The sequence below is a fragment of the Mauremys reevesii genome, unplaced genomic scaffold (genome assembly GCF_016161935.1).
Source record: "Mauremys reevesii isolate NIE-2019 unplaced genomic scaffold, ASM1616193v1 Contig22, whole genome shotgun sequence".
NCBI classification, from domain to species: domain Eukaryota; kingdom Metazoa; phylum Chordata; order Testudines; family Geoemydidae; genus Mauremys; species Mauremys reevesii.
The window spans coordinates 360,191-378,817 of NW_024100832.1; the positions used below are offsets into that span (position 1 = coordinate 360,191).

Sequence of the window (18,627 nt, forward strand, 5' to 3'; positions counted from 1 at the left end):
CGTTTCAATTATATCAGTACTATAGCCACAGAAATTTCTTGGCTTCCTTGCACTGAATACAAGAGGGCCTTTTCCCCCTTGATTCTTCTGCAGCAAACCGGAGAGGTCTTGGAAGGATCCTTCTGAGCACTTTAAAACTCTTCAGTAAGGTGTGTGAATTCTTTCCTGTCATGGAAGAGATCCAGAGGTACCACCAGAATTTAGGGGGTCCAAAGGATAGAGAAAAAAATCTGTCCTGGATCATGCAGGTCTGTGACTCTAAGTGGACAGCACTGTTCTGTTTCCTTGTTTATGTACCAGCCTCACAGACTGCAATACAATTCTACTAATAGGCCTTATTAACTTCTGCCTGTGCTGGTGCTGCATAAGCAAAAGTATGAGATGTTTTAGCTCACGTAAAGCTATTTAAGTCTTTTAAGGGCATAGGGAAATGGTGGACTTAAATATACAGTAGAACCTCAGAGTTACCAACTCGGGAATGGACGTTGTTCGTAACTCTGAACAAAACATGATGGTTGTTCTTTCAAAAGTTTACAACTGAACATTGTCTTAACATAGCTTTCAAACTTAACTATGCAGAAGAAAAAATGTTGCTTTCCCTTCATTTTTTAGTAATTTAACACAGTACAGTACTGTATTTGCCTTTTTTTGCGGGGGCTGGGGTGGGGTGGGGTAGAAGGGATGTGTCTCTGCTGCTGCCTAATTATGTTCTTCCGGTTCCAAATGAGATTTGTGTGGTTGACTGATCAGTTTGTAACTCCGGTGTTTGTAACTCTGAAGCTCTACTGTAAATTATGGAGCCACCATTAGCAAGCACATACATAGTTAAGCTTTGTTGGAGAACTATGTAATGAATTGTGTTAGTGAAATATGTACTAAGTAATGTTAGAGAAATTATTATATACAATTCTGGAAGAAAATAGGAATGTTTGCTTTTCATATGTAGTTCTGCTGCTTGAGATCATCAGATTTTGCTGAAACAGTCTGTAAATCAGAAAATTGGTTTTTGTGTCTCATTTATAAAGTTCTTGACCAAGCAGATAGCAGGGTATAGAAGAGAGCTGTTAGCTTTCAGTAAGTCAGGTACAATCCCTCAATCCCCCACCCGTCCATTCAATCAGCTAACAAGTTTTTTTTTTAAATCACAATATTAATAAAATTCACTGCTTGTTCTCTCACCTTATTCTTGGCTTTGATTATTTCAATGACAGAAGACCCCAAACTCTTCATATATTCCATAGTTACTAATATAATTTGCAATTCAATCAGATTTCAAACTCATGTAAAGAAGCTAGACTATAATAAGAAAAGCTCTCAACAGTCACATCTAGAGGTTATGGTGACAGAGCTATACCAGTAACTAAGGTGATTTACAAATAGCATCATTGTGACATCAGAAGTACCAACCAATCAATCTTTCCTGTGCAATTTGCTCAGTAACTCAGGTGATTCATAAGTAGCATCATTGTGACATCAGAAGTGGCAACCAATCAATCTTTCCTCTGCACTTTGCTATCAGTCAGTGAAGTGGAGAGGGCCTATTCACAGGTCAAAAGTTCTCATTGTTAAATTACTTGAACATCTGTATACAAACATGGTAATAACCCTGAATTGACTCAATGTCCCTGGCCTCAACCTACTCCCAGACAAGACCTTCTCTCAATGGGGTCCTCACAGAGATAGCAAAGAACAGACATTATTGTACCTCTCCATAGGAAAATTCTTAACCCTCATTCACATGATGGTATAACCTTCAGCATCCTGTTTATAGGATGTAGAAAGCAGCAGAATTTTCTAACAAGCAGCAAAATTGTACAAGTCAGGTACAACCCCTCATCCCCCACCCGCCCATTCAACCAGCTAACAAGTAAAAACTCAAGGCCACAGAAACAGATGAGTACGAAGAATAAAAATTGCAGTTGTAATGTAAGTACAACTGCATGCAGCCAGGGAGCGTGACAGCAAGGAATAGCTGCGTTGGGAACTACACAGCTGTAAGTACGTTTTAGCAGGATAAGCAAAAAATGTATTAATCTGGGTTAGTTATTGTGATTTATGCAGGCGAATCTTTTAATTAGGGGGTTAGAGTAGAATATATATGGATAAAGACACGGATGAGGTAGCTTCCTCTACTGAGTCTGCGCAAAGTTACAGAACAGAGGATTAAAAAAATTAGATGCTTGACATAATAGTGGAGAAGAGACAGAGGAAAATAGCCAAGCATAGCAGAGATTTGAAAAGAGTCACCCTGTCCCCAAGAAAGATAACTTGAGCACTTCCTTGTCTTGCCTTATCTTTTTTGCATGTTTATGTAATTCATACGTGATAGTAGCATTGTCTAAAAACATATATAATAAAGGTTAAAATAAATTGTTTAAGCCTAAATTGAAGTGGATTTGGTTTTCACCCAACAGGTTGACATTTGCATTTAAAGTGGAACTAAAAATCCCTGTTTCACAGTATAATAAATGAATCTACTTTCCAAGTTTAGCAGAGTTACACTTTAGATTACATTAATTTTTTGCATAAAATAGTTTCTTACTTTGCCAGATAAATGTTTTTTTTTTAAATCACAATATTAATAAAATTCACTGCTTGTTCTCTCACCTTATTCTTGGCTTTGATTATTTCAATGACAGAAGACCCCAAACTCTTTATATATTCCATAGTTACTAATATAATTTGCAATTCAATCGGATTTCAAACTCATGTAAAGAAGCTAGACTATAATAAGAAAAGCTCTCAACAGTCACATCTAGAGGTTATGGTGACAGAGCTATACCAGTAACTCAGGTGATTTACAAGTAGCATCATTGTGAAATCAGAAGCAGCAACCAATCAATCTTTCCTCTGCACTTTGCTATCAGTCAGTGAAGTGGAGAGGGCCTATTCACAGGTCAAAAGGTCTCATTGTTAACTTACTTGAACATCTGTATACAAACATGGTAATAACCCTGGATTGACTCATTGTCCCTGGCCTCAACCTACTCCCAGCCAAGACCTTCTCTCAATGGGGTCCTTACAGAGGTAGCAAAGAACAGCCATTACCGTACCTCTGCAGAGGCAAATTCTTAACCCCCATTCATATGATGGTATAATCTTCAGCATCCTGTATATAGGATGTAGGAAGCAGCAGAATTTTCTAACAAGCAGCAGCATTTTCGAACATTCTTAAGTAGGCAGCAGAATCTGCATGCATAGATAAAATCCCTGACAGCAAAGGGTAGGTGACAACCATCACACCTCCAGAAGACGTATGTGGTGGTGCCTTTCCCCACGGCAACATAACTTCTTTAATCTAAGTGTGTATGGAGGGGCAGAAAGGGGATGGGAAAAGAGTTAAGCTAAAGATAAATATGAAGAATCGTGGAATCCATGACTTGCATGAGTTACAATGTTCTACCCAATACACATGGAAATTGTGGAGCTGCAGCAATTGGCAGAGGCCAAAACATTCAGCTGGACTAACTTCCCCATGTTCTCAGGCATTCCTGCACCCCTCAGAGTTTCTCCACTAATCTCAACTCAGAGTGCCTGCAAAGTTCAGTAGCTCCACCCGAACCTCCAGTTCTCCTGGTACCCACAGAACCCGAGGGACCCCTATCATACTTCAAGTACTACAATGTTCCCTGTTTCTTAGCTCCCCCATTGTTCTCTGCATAACACCGGGGGCTCTCTGCCAGCTTTCTTTCTTTGCATGGGAAAGATTTCAAAATGTCTTAAAGAAATTATCAAGAAAATCCCCAGGCAGTAACCAAACCAAACAAATCATTAAACTCTGTGAGTAAAGTTGACAGTACATGTAAGTGTTGTTTTTTTAAAAATTCATAATGCTGCAGTTATCAAAAACAAACAAAATGAAGCATTAGAAACCAAGGTAATTCAGAGTTAAGATCAAAATAAAAGACAGCCTAACATTTGAAAAGTAGGCAAGGTCAGGGCCGGCTCCAGGCACCAGTGTAGCAAGCAGGTGCCTGGGCAGCCAATGAAGAGAGGGCTGGCACGTGCGGCAGTTCGGCGGCAATTCGGCGGTGAGGCCGTCACTCCCTCTCGGAGCGAAGGACCTGCCGACGAATTGCTGCCGTAGAAGAAGCGGCGGTAGAGCTGCCACCAATCGCGAATGCGGCTTTTTATTATTATTATTTTTTGCTGCTTGGGGCGGCAAAAATGCTAGAGCCGGCCTTGGTGCAGATGCAAGTCTGTGACAACTGTCAGTAGGAACACAGCATGTGTCCAAAAGACACTTTGTCCGGACATAAGATAAGCATAAGCATAAGTTGGGTCTGCATAAAAGCTTGGAGTTCTCCATCCTTCTCTTTGAGGAGATCTTAGTCTGGGCTCATCTCTGGACTCTTCCGTGCCCTGTACCTTTTTCACAGAAAGCTTCTTGTCCGACATGCCCGATTTTGAAAGAGGATGTTGCTGACGAGGCCCAGGAAGCGAGGGACCCAGAACTAGCACTCTAAGGAGCAGAGAAGGCATTTACAGGATGGTTATCTGACCCAGGGCCTGAAGCTACTCTCATTGCTTTACCCATTAAGTACATCTGGAGCAGGGCTTCTCTAGATTTGCAGGTCCTGCAAGTGAAGGACTTGCAAATAGTACATTTTCCAGGAACATTCCCCCAGACAAAACACATATTTTAAATGCCAAACATTACAGGGTATAGTGCCCGTGTTTGATGGGCAGTATGTAAATCCAGGAGACTTAAAAGAAGCCATCCTGACACCAGAAAGAAATAGCTATTCTGGTTAAAAAACCAAAATGCCAATGAGCAACAACTAGCTATCTCTATCTACACGCTGCACAGATTTAAAAAGAGCCAGGTATTTTGTTAGCACTGCTCACTGCCCATGTTCATCTCAAAGCCAGGAGGCATGAGAGGAACTGAGTGGTGGCTGGCCTGCTCCACCCTTTTATGCCCTCGGTGCAGGATATGAGGACGCTCAAGGTGCATGAGACTCTGAACATGGGGGAGTGGGGTACATTGCACACCGTCAGCAAACTGTGGAAATGGATAACTGCTCAAAGGGAAAAAAGTTGCAAAGGGATAGCAGTGGTCTGTTCATTAAACCAATAATACACTGGCTTTTACAAATTGTCCTGGAGCCAGTACAAAAAGCCCTTGATCAAAACACCAGTTCAGTATGGAGATCTTATCTCGCAAACTCTTATGTGAAGGACTTGAAAACGGCACATTTTCCAGGAAGAAAGATTAGAGGCTAGAGTCACTGAAGAGGCAGAGTTGAGGTTGTTTGAGAGCCTGAATTATACATTTCCAAATTGATAAACGTTGGGTTGCAATTTACGTTTAACTTAACTTTGAATTTCCCGTATTTTTAATACTTGTTATTTTTAATTACTACAAATGTATTGTAAGGCACTTTCATCCTTGACTCGAGTTTACCCAAGTATTGAGCCTGCGATAGTTTAGAATCCAAGTAACTTTCCCCTGAATTTATGGCAGTTTAGGCTGAAAATATTAAACTATATGACAGTGTCCCTTTAAGGTCACAACTGGCCACCAGGTGTCAATCTTCCTCTATGGAATATTATTGGTAGGGGCCTACGGTCCATTTTGGTCAATTTTACGGTCATAGGCTTTTAAAAACCATAAATGTCATGATTTCAGCTATTTAAATCTGAAATGTCACAGTGTTGTAATTGTAGGAATCCTGATCCTGATCCAAAAAGGTATTGTGTGTGTGGGCGGGGGGGTGTCACAAAGTTACTGTGGAGGGGTGGGGGGTTGTGGTGCTGCTACCCTTACCACTGTGCTGCTGGTGTTGACGGCGCCGCCTTCAAGCTGGGAGGCCGGAGAGTGGCAGCTGCTAGCTGGAAGCCCAGCTCTGAAGGCAGCACAGAAGTAAGGACCCTCAATTTGAGAAACACTGGTCTCCCCCATGACATCTGTATAGAATAGGATAAAAGTACACAAAAGACCAGATTTCATGGTCCGTTTGGACAGAAGCCGTGGCCCCGCGCCTGCTGGGGATAGAGAACTCCAGGGCTGTGGGTGCCGGTGCTCTCTGTCCCCGGTAGGCACAGGGCCGCGGCTTCTCTCCCCTGCTCAGGCACTAGGCACTAGGGGCACTAGGCACTAGGCAGAGCACATCAATGCACCGCGTTGGGGACCACTGACTTAAACTGACCAGCTTGAAACCCCGCTATACCGCGACCCCGCATGTATCGCCATGGAATTTTTTGGACCCCAAACATCGCGTTATAAAGGGGTTTCACTGTACTTACAGTATTAGTACTTTAAAGCAGCCTACACATTCTAATTAGACACTTGATAAGATGCAAATTAGAAAAAAACTATTTAAAAACTGCTTATCAGGTTAAATATGTAGCAATATAAAAACATTTTAAAAATCTATTATCAAATTGGAAAAATTGAAAGGCCTTTAAAAGTCTGGTTGGCACAATTCATATTTATTTTTTGAACTTGGATAGCGGCTGTAGATCAGTTTCACTTTGTTTTTTACTAGCTTCATTTTCTGATTCTTATGCATTGGCACAACACTGCAGTGTTTAGGCCACAAATTTTGCAGAGGTTCTTTGTCAGGGGTTCTCAAACTGGGGGTTGCGACCCCTTAGGGGGTCATGAGGCTATGATGTGGGGGAGTCTCAAGCTGTCAGCCTTCACCGCAAACCCTGCTTTGCCTCCAGCATTTATAATGGTGTTAAATATATTTTAAATGTTTTTAATTTATACGGGGGAGGGGGCTTGCTATGTGAAAGGGGTCACCAGTACCAAAGCTTGAGAATCACTGCTCTTTGTTTATAAGAACTACCTCCGCTGGAATTTTCTAAAACGTTATTGAAACATTTCTGTTTGGTCTTCAGTTTTGAAAAAGCTGCTTCTGAAGAAAAGCTATTAGAAACCTATATTTGGGGCCAAATTTAACCCAATAGTGTTCATTTAACTTATTCAATGCATGTCTCCCTTTTTGGAAGGGGCCTTTTGTAAATATCATATAGGGTCTTTTTTTTCACATCACTAAAACCACTTATCTAAAAATCAAAACTGCTTTTCTCATGATCCACGTGTGTGTGTTTGGGGAGGTTCAGAATCTATAGTTTCTTTTCCACAGACTTCAATGGAATTTTGCACATGAAGAACAGTAGTCATCAATTTCAGATTATTAGCATGTGAAATGAATGATCTGATCATTCTTTTATGAGGACCTATTCCACTGGTACTCTATCTGCGAACAAACAGATGGCAGCCAATGGCAGTTGAGAATTTTCCTTTTTTCGGTCACTGACCCTTCTCCCTGCCCCATCCCATTCCTCCCCCGCCCAACACCCAAAAAACCCCACAAACAAACAAACAAACAAACAAACAAACAAACAAACAAACAAACAAACCCTTCCGGCTTCCAAAGCTGAAACTTCATCTTAGGTTTGCAATTAACTTTACAATGTGACCACGCACATAAACTAAGCCTTGAATGAAAACTCTTCCCACTTAAACAGTAAGCAAAGGGTGAGTGTTTGAATTGAGATAACGGTCCTGCAGAACAGCATTACCATTTAAAAAATGATCTTTTTCAAAGACCACTTGCCAACGATTTTGGCTTAATTGGATTAAAGCAGAAATCTAAGAAAAGAGACCCATCCATTCACTGAAAAAAAAATGGAGGATACAGACACTGTCCCAAACACTTCCAACAATGTAACAAAATTTACTGACAGAAAATCTGAAGACCAAAGACAGAATGGCAGAGCAGAAGACATGAAATGGCAAGACTTCCAAGTGGGTATCCTGCACAGCTGCACTGACACTATGGTACACTACAGCTTAAGTCGACATAAGGTTTGTTGGTCAGTCGTGTGAAATTAGTCACCCACCTGAGTGACATAACTTACACAGAGGCCTGGTCTACACTACGTGTTTAAACCGGTTTAAGGAGCGTATAACCGATTTAACGCCACACCCGTCCACACTAAGAGGCCCTTTATATCGATATAAAGGGCTCTTTAAACTGGTTTCTTTACTCCTCCCTAACGAGAGGAGTAGCGCTAGTATCGGTATTACCATATCGGATTAGGGTTAGTGTGGTCGCAGATCGACGGTATTGGCCTCCGGGTGGTATCCCACAGTGCACCACTGACCGCTCTGGACAGCAATCTGAACTCGGATGCAGTGGCCAGGTAGACAGGAAAAGCCCCGCGAACTTTTGAATATTTCCTGTTTGCCCAGCGTGGAGCTCCGATCAGCACGTGTGGCGAGGCAGTTAAAAATCAAAATAAAGAAAGAGCTCCAGCATGGACCATGCGGATGTGATTGCTGTAAGGGCAGGCAAATCTGTTCTATCAGCGCTCCGTTACAGAAGACGAAATTCAAAATCATTTTTAAAAAATCTCCAGACAGACGCCATAGCAGGGACTCAGCGCACTGCTGCGTGACAAGCGTAACGGAAAGCCAAAGAATCAAATGGACGCTCATGGCCTGGAGGACTCAAGCTATCCCACAGTTCTTGCAGTCTCCGAAAAGTATTTGCATTCTTGGCTGAGCTCCAAATGCTTCTAGGGTCAAACACAGTGTCCGCGGTGGGTCAGGGCATAGCTCGGCAATTTACGCACCCCACCACCCACCCCCAGAAGTGAAAGGGAAAACAATCCTCTCTTGACTCTTTTACATGTCACCCTATCTTTACTGAATGCTGCAGATAGACGCGATGCTGCAGCACTCAACACCAACATCCTTGCTCCCCCCCCGCCATGGGTGGCTGATGATGCAGTATGACTGATACCCATCGTCATCATCAGCCTATCGGCACATGGGGCAGTGCAAAAGGACTGGTAACCATGCCGACTAGCATCAGTTAGGTCAATCAAGGGTGCCTGTCCCTAATTTTTCCTGGTAGATGGTGCAATATGGCTGGTAACCGTCTTCATCATAGCAACAGGGGGCTGAGCTCCATCAGCCCCCACCCTTCATGTGTAAAGAAAAGATTCAGTTGCCCCTGGACTAGCAGTGGGATGCTGGGCTCCTCTCCTACACACTGCTTAATGTCCTGTCTGGACTATCATAGCAGCTGGAGGCTGCCTTCCACTCATTTCTCACTAACAAGTCACTGTTTCATCACACAAGTGGGGGGACAATGCTATGGTAGCCCAGGAAGGCTGGGGGTAGAATGGAATCAACAGGTGGGGTTGTTGCAGGAGCACCCCTTGTGAATAGCATACAGCTCAAAATTTCTGCTGGATCTGACACAGAGCAGCTGTGCTCTCTGATACAGTGGTTCTCTAGTACACTTGCCCAAATTCTAGACAGGACTGATTCTATTTTTAGATACCAAAAAGGAGGGATTGACTCAGGGAGTCATTCCCAATTTTGGCTTTTGCGCCCCTGGCTAAGAGCAGCCAGGGGCACTTATGACAGCAGCAAATGGAACAGTGCAAAAGGACTGGTAGCCACAATCATCTTATTACCAATTTATGGTATGGTAGATGGTGCAATATGGCTGGTAACCATCTCTGCTATCATGCAAAAGCAAAAGCATGCTGCTGTGTAGCGCTGCTGAATCGCCTCTGTGAGCAGCATTTAGTACACATACGGTGACAGTCACAAAAGGCAAAACAGACTCCCTGATTGCCATGCTATGGCATCTGCCAGGGCAATCCAGGGAAAAAAGGCACGAAATGCTTGTCTGCCGTTGCTTTCCCAGCGGAAGGAGTGACTGACGACATTTACCCATAACCACCCGCGACAATGATTTTTGCCCCATCAGGCACTGGGATCTCAACCCGGAAATTCCAAGGGGCGGGGGAGGCTGCGGGAACTATGGGATAGCTACGGAATAGCTACCCACAGTGCAATGCTCCAGAAATCGACGCTAGCCTCGGACCGTGGACGCACACCACCGATTTAATGTGTTTAGTGTGGCTGCGCACACTTGATTTTATACAATCTGTTTTGCTAAACCGGTTTATGTAAATTCGGAATAATCCCGTAGTGTAGACGTACCCAGAGTTAAGCATCGGTGTGGACAGCACTGTGTCGGCAGGAGACAGCTGCCACCGCTTGTGGGGCCCGGAGGAATTAAGCCAACGGGAGACCTCTAGACCTCTATCCCATCAGCTTAGAGTGGCTACACTAGAGAGCTTGAGCTCAAAAGACTTCTCAGTTGAAGAAGCTCCAGATGCTCATTCTACTATGGTTCTAGTTTAAGCAGGCAAGGATCTCCATGAAAAATGACTTCTTGATGGAACAGATTACTCTACAGAACCTGCCAAAGAATTAAATTCAAAAACACAATAAAACAAGTCAGTTTCTTAGCTCAGTTAATTTTTTCATACTGGAAAAACTTTATAAACTAAGAAAATAATTAATAAACATGTATATAGTGTTTTTTACCCAGAGATCTCCAAAAGTCTTACATGTTGAGTAGGTATTTTACCCCCATTTTATATATAAAACAGTCTTCAATGAAGTCCTTAAACACAGAGGGTTTTAATTATCTTAAAAAAAATAAGACGTTCTTATTTACAAAATAGATTTAAAGTCATAACTACACTTGCAAGATACCTTGGTTCTGTGTTTTTATCTGCTTGATGACGGAAGAATTACCACAATTTTCAGGGAACTTGTTGTTGAAATCTGTCTTCTTTGATCTTAAGCCACTGTGACTAGGAATTGCCTCTTGTCCCCATAGAAAATGGGATGAAGTAAAACCTCTCTTTAAAGGGTTTCTTGACTGCTGGATGAAGGACAGCTGTGTGTCTTTTCTTTCCAGCAGCCAGGATAATGGGCTAGATGGACCATTGGCCCTACTGGATCAGACCATTCTGTTCTAAAAATACAAGAAAGCTGCTGTTGGTACTTACTGAACTTGGTTTTCCAATATGTCTAACATTTGAATGGGGTTTTTGACTAAAGCCCTAAGGGCCCCAATACTGCTCCCCCAAATTCACAAGAATGTAATCCCTGACATCAGTAGTGGAGCAGCTTCCCCCCTCCAGTAAAGCAGGGCTTCAAAACAGCCAAGCGAAGCTGATTGAGGAAGCAGCCACAGCTGTGGCCAACCCAATCAGGGCCCAGCTGGCCCTGATAAGAGGCCTGCGAGCCAGCACCTGAAGGACTCTCTCTTCAGCCCTGGAGGGAGAGGGGTGAGCTGTCTGCAAGCAAGGTACCCGAAGCAGAGCAGAGCTGGGGGAAAGGGCAAGGGGAGCTGGGGAGCTCTAGCCTTGCAACTCCCCAGGCTGCGGGTCTTGATGGAGGTCTATGGAGGTCCTGGTGCTGCAGAGGGGCAGCCCAGGAATAGGCAGAGGCAGCTGGTCCTAACCCCTTGCCAATGATGAGTGGCCATTACAGACTGCGGTCTGCCCCAGGGAGTGGGGGCTAGGCGATGACGGGCAGTAGCCACTGAGGCAAGGTGGTTTTAGAGGGTTGGGAGCTCCCCTGGGAGGGGAGACCCAGAGAGAGTGGGGGTATTGCTGGGGCAGAACCCCGAGGAAAAGGGCACTGGGGTCTGGGAGGGACATGGGGCCTGAGGCTGGCGAGACATCCGCCGGCAGAGAGCGCTCCAAAGGCTGGAAAGAGACGAACAGCAGGAGGTGCCACAGCGGTGAGTCTTCGCCTCGCTACAGAGCGCTATCAGTCTTTAAAAGTGCTACAAAGGAAGCACCTACTGAAAAACAGTAATGGGAATATTCCTGGATATTTACACTGAGTTTATCGTGTAAATCAACTTCTAAATTTACTAGAAAGTGATTGTACACGTATTTCATTAATTTTGTTTGTAGGTTTTCAGTACACGTTTCCTAAAAAAAGGATGTAAGCATGTTGAAGTAGTATAAATATTCTTAAGGTGGTAAAACAACTGTGCCCAAGTTGAGTAGGTTAGGTTTTTTGTTTGTTTTGCTTTTAAAACAGAAAACATAAGAGATCATTTTCAGATTTTAAATTAAAAAACATATACATTCCATACAAATTCTATCCCTCTTTATAACTAAGTATTGAGAAATTCTCAGTCGTGTGATTATTTACATGAAAACAATATGTTTAAAAAGTCCTTTTTGTGTATTCTAATTAGTACTAACTTTTCAAAAATGCTGTCAGGAAATTAACCATACCCCCTGCTTACTCTTCTTAAATCTACACTTTAATCTCAATGGTATGAATAATGAGCACATTTAATGTTACCACTTTCCCTGAAAAATCATATGGCTAATTTTGAAGAACTGCACCTTTCTCCATTTCACACATTAAATGAGATTCTAATGCTGAGATACTCTAGCCCCATACTTTAATCTGGCTATTTCTCAGCTTTTTTCTTTCTTCAACTTCTTTATTGTATTTTTCTTGGAGTTCTTCAAACTTAAAATCTACAAATTGACAGTGAATATTTGCTAATAATCTGCCTCATTTCATACATAATCTTTCCCTTTCCATTTCTTATGCCTAATATTAGACAAGGGTGATAAAAGCAACAGCCCTCATTAATCTCTAGCGATATATTAAGACAACAACTCAACGGGAGTTCTTCTAAAACTGAACAGTTCAGAGACTGAAAACTGAGATCTGGAACTCAGTGCCACAATGAAATTGCAACCACTAGACTGAGGAACCAATACCAGGGGTACAAATGTATATTGTAATATCTCCTGAATGAAGATTTTTTTCCCATCGCTCCGCTGGCATTAACATTCATTTGTAGCATGAATTAAAAATCAGGCATTAAGATTCAAAGGAGCTCAAAAGAAAAATCAGTGGGAGTTGGACACCTAACTTCTTGCTAATGGGACTCACCACACATTTGAAAATCTCAGCCTAATGTCACATCTTGCTTCTCTCCACTTTAATTCCTACATAACTGTAGCAGCCACTTTCTCAAGGAACACCATAGCCAGAATGCTTTGCCTCTTCCAAAAGCATCTGAAATCTCAGCTTTCAAATGAGAACAAGGACTGGGGATCTCCAACTCCAGCTAGGTAGCCAAATGCAAGTTTTTGGCAGTACCTTCCTTTGGTGTCCATGAAATCTGTGGGTTTTTGTTTTGTATTGTAGAGTCTGAATTTCACAACCCTAAACTCAAGCAAATTGTGCGATGGTACCTTGTCACTGGTAAGCATTTCCGACTCTGAGCACTTACTGCTAAATCCCTCAAGCCCCCGATTCACCAGCCGGCAAAACTGAATTTCAATTATTTTGAATGAAAACTTTACCTGAATATTTTGTTATAGAACATAATTAGTTAGGATGTCCGTGTGTTACGTCCATATTAGTATCTGCATTTGTACCCTCCCTGAATCAAGACAAAGCATAGTCTTGGACTCACAAAGTATGCTCACTTCAATTCCTACATAGTCACTCATGGGAATTAATTTTCAAATATTGGAAAATTATAGACATGAACAGATTATAAAACAAACACATGGTCAGCTGTTTTCTTCATTCACCTTTTGTTTTCTTTTATACTTTCAGGAGTGACCTGTACTTTCACAGGAATTTACATTTCATTCAATTGCATACTAGGGGGGAGGGGGAGTGACCATTGTGATTTTGATTTGGTGTTAAAGGAGCAGAAAAATTCTTCTGTGGTGTCCTCCTGAGTGATAAGTCTCCTGTAATCAATGTTTGCTGACTTCTCTCAAGTTCAGATTTGTACCTGTTTAAAAGAGAATTAGAAGAGCAAGGAATTAGTTACAGAAACAAATAGGGCCCAATCCTACATTTTTAAGAACACCAAATGCACATTGAATGGCAATTTTGGTTACTCAAGGAATATAAAATTAGGCATAATAAAGATATATCACTAAAAGTTTATCTAGATGACAATACGATACCTTCAAATATTGGAATCTGTACTTTCACTTCTAGTGATACTTGGTTGTTTAAATTCTTTCTTCTATGAAAGAGACAATTAGCTTATATTTTATAAATACACTGAAGGTTTAATATTTCAGAAGACTCATAACTAAAAGAATTATACACAAAAAGGATACAGATTAAAAGCAATTACAACGATTATCCCCTTTTAAAATCAGTCACAGCTCTGATAAGGCTCCCTCTGCTGGACAGTCACAAGACTGCTGCCTTTGGGTCCCAATATGCTTGATTTGTGCTCTTAAGCTTCCCTTGGCCTGAAAAGGCTGCAGCAACTTCCTTTTCCCTTAGATTCGCTGGTACACTTCCAGGGCACAGGCTCCTAGTTCCACTTCCCAGTTACAGGACCACACAACCTAATTGTCTTAAGCCCCCAGGCCAGCACTGACCCCACAGACTTAAACACACCCTTTTCCCAGAGCTTCAACATTGTGGGCACTCCAGGTACACAGTTCACCTCTTCAATGATATGTAGTAGTTGAACACAGATACACAGACTTTACTAGGGTTCCCAAAAACCACTCTGTTAGCAAGCACAATAAGTATACAGATCTGAACAAAAAATTAATAAAACCCTCTACACAATTCCCTGCCTCAATTTCCTCACCACTCCTAGAGCATTCTTTGGTCTTAGGTCAGAGTCCTCTAGTTCAGGATTCTTCCTCTCTCTGCCCTCATGCACATGGTTTCTCCCCTGAATCATGGAGTATCTGTAGTCCTTTCTCTCTTGCCCCCCTCCCCAGGATTCGTCAGAAACCCTCTTTTATTATCTCCCGCTTCTTTGTCAGGTGACTCCCAATCAGCCTCATCAGCTAATGAAAGTACCTGACCACAGATTCTGTTGCTTAGTTACCATCACTCCTAGAATTTAAGTATCAGAGGGGGAGCCGTGTTATCTGGATCTATAAAAGCAGCAAAGAGTCTTGTGGCACCTTATAGACTAACAGACGTTTTGGTGCATGAGCTTTCGTGGGTGCATCCGACGAAGTGGATATTCACCCAGGAAAGCTCATGCTCCAAAACGTCTGTTAGTCTATAAGGTGCCACAAGACTCTTTGCTGCGTTTCCTAGAATTTAGATGGTGAAAAGCTAGTTTAGCCTGGATGGTAGCCCTTGCTTTGTCCCAGGGAGCTCCATTTAAATGATCATCAAAGTTTCACAGCCTATCATTGATAGCCCCAGGCCCTCACCACTTGGAATTTTAGTCCAAGATGGAGGTAAAAAAACAGAGGCTAAAAGACCCACATTCAAAATGGAGTTTGCAATCTGACACAGGGTCCCCAATATCAAACAATTTGTAAACTGTACATAGGCAGATTCTCCAAATGTTCATAATTAAATTGTTTTATTAATATTCCATTTTATGAAGCTACTGCTATATGTACAACAATCCCCCAAAGAGTCATATAACCTCCAAACTCTTTAACTTTATCACGCTCATTAATATAATATAGAGTGTTAGGTGAAGACTTTCAAGCCTGTCTCTCTAAAAAGTTGCACAAGAAAGTGGCAGTGGTAAAAATTCTGTTGTCATGGTGACACTGCCAAAACTATTTTGGTCAAGTGCATTTTACACTCTGCCACTTCTGCTGGCGTGATGTCTGCATAGCGTTGAGTTGTATTGGCAAAAATGTGCTGCACTCTGGCTAGGCATTCTAGTGCTATATTCCCAAAGACTCAGCATTCAAAGAGTCAACTGAGGATAACTGGAAAATAAATGCAGAGGCTATTCATGGAACAACCACATTTGGTGGAGTGGCAGTTTTGAGCCTGTCTAATGAGTGGTGGGACAATCAGTGGTTCTAGAACTTTTAGATGCAGAAGTTCATTCCTAGAGTTGCATGCTCAGCTCGGCCCACTCCCCCAGCACAGAAACAGCAAGGTGAGAGCTGCCCTTACAGTGGGGAAACAAGTGGTGATTGCCCTATGGAATCTTACAACGAAGGAATACTGCTAATGTAATGTGTGGTTTGGTACTTAACTGAATTTCTATTAAATTTTATTTCAAACAAGTTTCTACAGAATTATTTACAGAACATTGTACAACAATCACCTATATTAACAACATGTTGAGAAATAAAAGTGGATCTGTCCATTTATTCAATACAGCGTTACTGACATAGTTATCAGTAAATGTTTAACAACAAGACATGTACAAATGATTTAGTGTTCAAAGTATTATGCAAATTATTTTGACAAAAAATAGTGAGGATTAGTGAGGATTAGTGAGCATATAGTTTTCATACATAGTCATGAAAACTATTCATCTTCCAAAGGTTATTTCGATCTGAACTTTGCCCCTAGTAAAGATGGCCCCTGGCTCCCACTCTTTCTAGCTTGACTGAAGCCGGGTTGCACCCTGGCTGGCAAGAAGCGATGGAAGCCGGGGCGCTGGTGAACACGATGTCGGACAGGGAGGCTGTGGGGTACAGGGGGGAGGGAGACGGTGCAAGGGGCAGGCGTGAAGGAAGGAGCCCAGCACCTGTGTCACAGGGTTGAGGAGGGGTGTGATGGGGTGTGTGAGCCCCAGAGCAGGCAGGGGTTAGTGGCCCGGCCTGGCTTGCAGAGGGGCTGCAGCACCTGCCAGAAACGCCAGGCCGGGCGCCGCCGGGCAGGGGCAGGAGTCGGTGTCTGGCCTGGCCGAGGGGAGCTCTGGGTTAGGCCTGCGAGGAAGTGGGACCTGAGGCTGGAGAAGTGAAGCCTCCACGGAGGAGCAATGAGGGGCCTTCCCAAGGGGGTGGGAAGCTCAGCTGGGCCCCCCTGGTTCCTGTGCTTAACCAGCTCCCCACCCCGGGCCGTGCATGTGGCAGGCCCGGTCCCCGCTGAGTGCAGTGCACACGCTGTGGGAAAGCCTCCAGCCCCAGGAATGGATGGGGGGGGCTGCCCCCGCTCAGGGCCCTGACCTTTGACCCTTCAGAGTTGCCTTTCATTAAAGGTTTTTTCCTGTAACTTTCCCCAGAAGGGCTTTTCTCACTGGCTCTGGGGCCCATCGCCCCTCTCCAGAGACCCCTGCCCCCTGCATTAAGCAGTCACAGGGGTGCTCTGACCCTCCCCACTGGGGCCTGCGTGGAGGGGAGATGGTGCTCCATGGGGGAGTCTCTTAGTGACACTTCTGGTGCCCCAGGGGTGGGGGGAGCAGAGGGGCAAAGGCTGTTTGCTGCTGTTTAATGTCTCCCACAGCGTGGGGAGCCCAAACCCCACAGACCTGAGCGAGTGCCGGGAACTGGGGGAGGGGCACTAACCCATCCACACTCGCTGCCTGAGCTGAGTGAGGCAAAGGGACCAACCCCATCAACAGGGAAAGTGATGGAGGCTCTCCCAGTGTCTCCTCTTTGACAGTTTGCTGCGCTCAGTGACACGGGCGGGGGCGATTCCCCAGTGGTTCTGTCCTGACCGGGTCCCCCCGCCTCTCTGGAAGGGGTGAGCAGCAACCCGCTGGGGTCAATCCCCGGCCCTGGCTTGTCTTTGTAGAGCCGCTCTGAGCCTCGCCTCCCCTCCGCGCGCAGCCTCGGCGGGAGGGAGCTGGGCTCCTGACTCTGTGGTTACAGATGGACACAGACCCAGGGCACTGGCTGAAGCGGCCCCAGCTCAGGTGGCTGTTTGCAGGGAGTGGATAAACCCCCGGGCTAGCCCTGCTGGGACGTGGGATCGCCGCGACTCACACACACGAGGCTGAGGCTGGGGGCAGGAGGTGGGAGCAGCAGGGGCTGAGCGTGGACGTTTGTGATTGCAGGGCCGGGTGACTTTCCTGGAAGGAGTGGGAGATGCTGGCAGAGGAGCTGTACTGGGATGTGATGCTGGAGAACTACGGGACACTGCTCTGCTGGGTAAATAGTGATTTTCCTTCTGTCACTGAGCTCTGGCTGAGCTGTGAGGAGCCGAGACTCTGTGACCCCGAACCTCCATTTGATTCCTATAGGCTCCTTTGGGGTTTCTCCTGAGCCACATTTTTCCTGAGACTCTGATGATCCTACTGAGTAACCCCCAGCCCCTGTCCCCCAGGAGTCTGAGCAGAGAGGAGTGGGGCAGTGGGAGGCAGGGGCTGTTGACGCATCCATCGCAGCAGCTTCCTCTGGGCCACTGAGCTGCGGGATGGGGGGCTGGAAACCTAAAATGAGCAGCTCAGGCCGGGTGTGTCTGGTCAATTGGGAGTTCGTTCCCGAGGGCCGGGCTCTGTTTCCTCCTGTGGTTTGTGGGTGAAGCCGGCCTGAAGCTGCCCACCCCTCCGGCTGGTCAGTCCCTCCCAGTGCTCTGTAACAAGATCTCTGTGAGTGGGAACACACCCAATGGCCCCTGACCGTTCCCCACCAACAGCCTATGGAGGTTCCAGACCCGGAACAAGGGGCAGAGCTGGGGGCCAGCCCCCAGCAGGACTCCATGGTGTGGGAGAGTCCGGAGCGCACGTGCCAAGATGTGTAACCCCCATCCCAGCTCCCTCGGCGCTGCACAGGCCCCAGAGTGAAGAGCCGGGGCAGAGACCCCATCCCAGGCTGCAGCCCTGGATTCCTGCCGCAGGGTTTGTCGTGGCTTGGCTGGTGTCTATGTGGCTTCCTCCACTCCCAGGCCATTCCCAGCGCTCTGGGCTGTTCACTTGGCTTGTCCCTCAGCGTGAGAGTTCTCAAGCACACACGCTGCCTGTGCTGGAAAAGCCAGAGCCCCGGTGCAGGCTCTGAAAACGTACTTTCAGTGTCTAGACATAACTCCTAGCACAGCCTCGGTCTGTACATTTCGCCAGGATAGTAATAACCAGTGTGACACCGGCCTTCATCTGAGAGCTCACGTGACAT

At 44.7% G+C, this 18,627-nt stretch overlaps 1 protein-coding gene across 2 annotated transcripts in view; it reads left to right on the forward strand.

Moving 5' to 3' along the window:
- Positions 1 to 1,739: 1,739 nt before the first annotated feature.
- Positions 1,740 to 18,627, forward strand: part of LOC120393540 (gastrula zinc finger protein XlCGF52.1-like) — a 159,241-nt gene continuing 142,353 nt past the window's right edge. The window contains exons 1-2 of one of the 2 annotated variants that reach the window (XM_039518162.1): positions 1,740 to 1,994; positions 17,574 to 17,667. The gene's annotated coding sequence lies outside the window, so the exon portion shown is untranslated. Of the gene's footprint in view, positions 1,995 to 11,093; positions 11,233 to 17,573; positions 17,668 to 18,627 lie in introns of those variants that run through there. The other variant, XM_039518161.1, reaches the window with a different exon arrangement.